The sequence below is a fragment of the Chrysochloris asiatica genome, unplaced genomic scaffold (assembly GCF_000296735.1).
Source record: "Chrysochloris asiatica unplaced genomic scaffold, ChrAsi1.0 scaffold00028, whole genome shotgun sequence".
Classification (NCBI taxonomy): Eukaryota; Metazoa; Chordata; class Mammalia; order Afrosoricida; family Chrysochloridae; genus Chrysochloris; species Chrysochloris asiatica.
This window is the reverse complement of record NW_006408546.1, coordinates 3,946,869-3,950,130: the sequence shown is the minus strand read 5'-3', so window position 1 is coordinate 3,950,130 and position 3,262 is coordinate 3,946,869. Positions and strand designations below refer to the sequence as shown.

The following is a 3,262-nucleotide window of genomic DNA, read 5'->3' as shown; positions in this document are numbered from 1 at the left end:
CATCCTTGTCTTTGCCATGACATTTGTGGTTAAGTGCACTCAAGTTGGTTCTGACTCATAATGACTCTGTATAGGGTTACTAAGGAACGGCTGGTTGAGTTTGTGGTTCAAACCAACCTTGTGGTCTTTACACCAGAGTTTCACACCAGGACTTGACAGCTAATCATAAGGTCAGTAGTTCAAACCCATCAGTATTCCTTAGAAACCCTATACAGCATCACTATAAGTTGGAACTTACTAAACAGCACTTAACAATAACAGCAACAAGTGTGCCATCGCATTTAGTCACTCATTAATTTGACATGGTCCCTAGTGACATTTAAGTTTGGTGACTGTGTAACTTGTATGAGTGAAGATAAATGTGATCATGGAATGTCAGATCTAAATAGACAGACTATCTTGACCCCCATCCTTTAACTTTACAGAATGTGAAAGGAGGTTTCAAGAGGACTTGGCTTTCATAAGGTCACACAGTCACTGGGGAAGAGACTAACAATAGTACCTTCATCTCCTCAGTTTCATGGGGTTGCTTAGTACGATAGTGTCAATGTATTTGGGTCAGAATTTTCAGTAGTTTGGTTTTTGAACCATAATAATTCCCCATGATGAGATCTAATAGAATGTAATCACTTCCATGAAATCTTCTATGAGCTGCTAATCAATGAAAACGAAGTTTCCTTGGAGGGTGTGTGGGGAGTGGAGGGGGTGACCTATTTCCAATGTATATGGGTACTCTAGGAGAAACAGCTTGCTTTTTGCTGGGTCTGGGTCCTGCATCTGGCTCATCATCCGACCTTCAATTCTTTGGACTTGAACCTGTCATCTGATCTGCCAACATCTGGCCCACAGATTTGGGACTTGGCCACCTCTACAACTTTGTGAGCCCTTTCCTTGGTATAAACCTCTCTGTATCTATACAAATGTAAGATTCACTGGTTTTACTTCTTTAGGAGACCCAGTCTAAGACACTTAGTCTGGGGCTCAGTTTCAGCCAGATCCTCTACATGTGGGTTACTGGATTGACTCCAAAGGGAAACTGGGTTTGATGAGCTTATTAAATGGTAGAAGGCAATGCAAATGTTTAAGTGTGGATATGACCTCGTCCTGCTGAAACTGATGAGCTTTGGAGAGCAGCAACTACAGGTTATTACACAGAAATGGAGGGCATTACACCTGATTCTCTCTGTGATGCTTTTCTAATGTTCTTTATAGCCTTAACATTTCTCACAAACACATTGGTTAAGGTTGAACTTGACTTTAGTTCACTGGAGCTAATGAGTTTCTATGAAGCAGAATCTACTTCATGTAAATGGCTTTGGTTTGGGTTTTTGGAGCTGATTACTGAAGCGGCTAAGGAAACTCATTTCAGCGTCCCAGTTTTGAAATGTAAATTATTCCGTAAATGTGTTCAAATAATAAAAACTCAATGGAATTTGAGCATAAGGTTTATTCAGAGCAGTTATTCTATATGCATATAAGGAGACCATTTTAATTCCAGAAAACCCAAATGACTTAAAGAAACTAGGTACAGTCAGGGTTATAAAGAGAAGATGACTGGCTCTGGTATCCCTTGTTCTCGGTGGGCTTTGGGGGCTTCATGCCATGGTCGTTAGTCATGTCTGATTCTGGAGATTATGGTCAGTCTGGGGGTGAGCAGCAAATTTATTCTTCCTATGGAAATCAAGGCAACCAAGGCTATGGACAAGCATCATCACAAGGCTATTCTGGCTATGGGCAAATAGCTGATTCTTCATATGGACAGAACTATGGTGGTTACTCCAGTTATGGACAAAACCAATCAGGTTATTCACAGTCCTATGGTGGTTATGAAAATCAAAAGCAGAGCTCTTATGGCCAGCAATCTTATAATAATCAGGGACAGCAAAACTCAGAATCATCAGGAGGCCAAGGTGGACTAGCATCTTCATATGACCAGTCAGACTATGGACACCAAGATTCATATGACCAGCAGTCAGGCTATGATCAACATCAAGGATCATATGATGAGCAGTCAAATTATGATCAGCAGCATGATTCCTATAATCCAAACCAGTAGTCCTATCATTCACAAAAGGAAAATGACAGCCACCACACACAAGATGACCACCATAATATGAGTAGATATGGAGAAGATAATAGAAGATATGGTGGGTCACAGGAAGAGGTAGAGGGTGTGGGGGATGTGACAAGGATGGAAGATGTCCTATGACAGGATCAAACGGTGGTGACCACGGTGGCGTCAAAAATTTTGGTGGTCACAGGGATTATGGACCTAGGCCAGATGCTGCTTCAGAATGTGATATTTCACACAACAACACAATCTTTGTACAAGGGTTTGGGGAGGGTGTGTCTACTGATCAAGTGGGGGAGTTTTTTAAGCAAATAAGAATTATGAAAACAAACAAGAAGACTGGAAAACCAATGAGAATTCTTTACACAGACAAGGACAAAGGGAAGCCAAAAGGGAAGCGACAGTATCATTTGATGACCCCCCCTTCAGCTAAGGCAGCCTTTGATTGGTTTGATGGAAAAGAATTTCATGGCAACATCATTAAAGTGTCCTTAGCTACTAGAAGACCTGAATTTATGAGAGGAGGTGGGCGGCGAGGTCATGGAGGATATAGAGGTAATGGAGGCTTTCAGGGTTGAGGAGGAGACCCCAAAAGTGGAGACTGGGTTTGCCCTAACCTGTCAAGTGGAAATGTGAACTTTGCTTGTAGGAATTCCTGCAATCAGTGTAATGAACCCAGACAGAGGACTCCCGTCCCTCAGGAGATTTCCAGGGGCGAGGCTATGGTGGAGAGAGGGGCTACAGAGGTTGTGGGGGCAGAGGTAGAGACCGAGGTGGCTTCGGGGAAGACATAAGTGGGGCCGGATATGGTGGAGACAGAAGTGGTGGCGGTGGCTACGGAGAGGATAGAAGTGGTGGCTACCAAGGCAAAATGGGAGGAAGAAAGGACTACAGAAATGATTAGCGCAACCGACCGTACCGATGACTGTTTTGAATGTTTCTTTGTCTTTGACATGATCCATAGTGAAATTGCTAGAGTTCTGCCTGCTGCTGTCCTCGTGGCCTCTTCTTGGGTAGTAAAATTAAATGACTTTTGGATTTTTATTTGGTTGGGAGGGCTGGGACAGTTTTTGTTTTAGAAATGTCCATTGATAATTCCCCTTCTAGTTTTTAAACCTTCTCCTTTCCAACCCTTGAAGCTGAGCGCATTTTAAAATACTGCCAAAATGGAAAATGTTTTGTAATACTGCA

The 3,262-nt window shown here is 42.5% G+C and overlaps 1 pseudogene; it reads left to right on the top strand.

Moving 5' to 3' along the window:
- Nucleotides 1-1,615: 1,615 nt before the first annotated feature.
- On the top strand, nucleotides 1,616-2,975 carry LOC102835024 (annotated as a pseudogene).
- The last annotated feature ends 287 nt before the right edge of the window (nucleotides 2,976-3,262 follow it).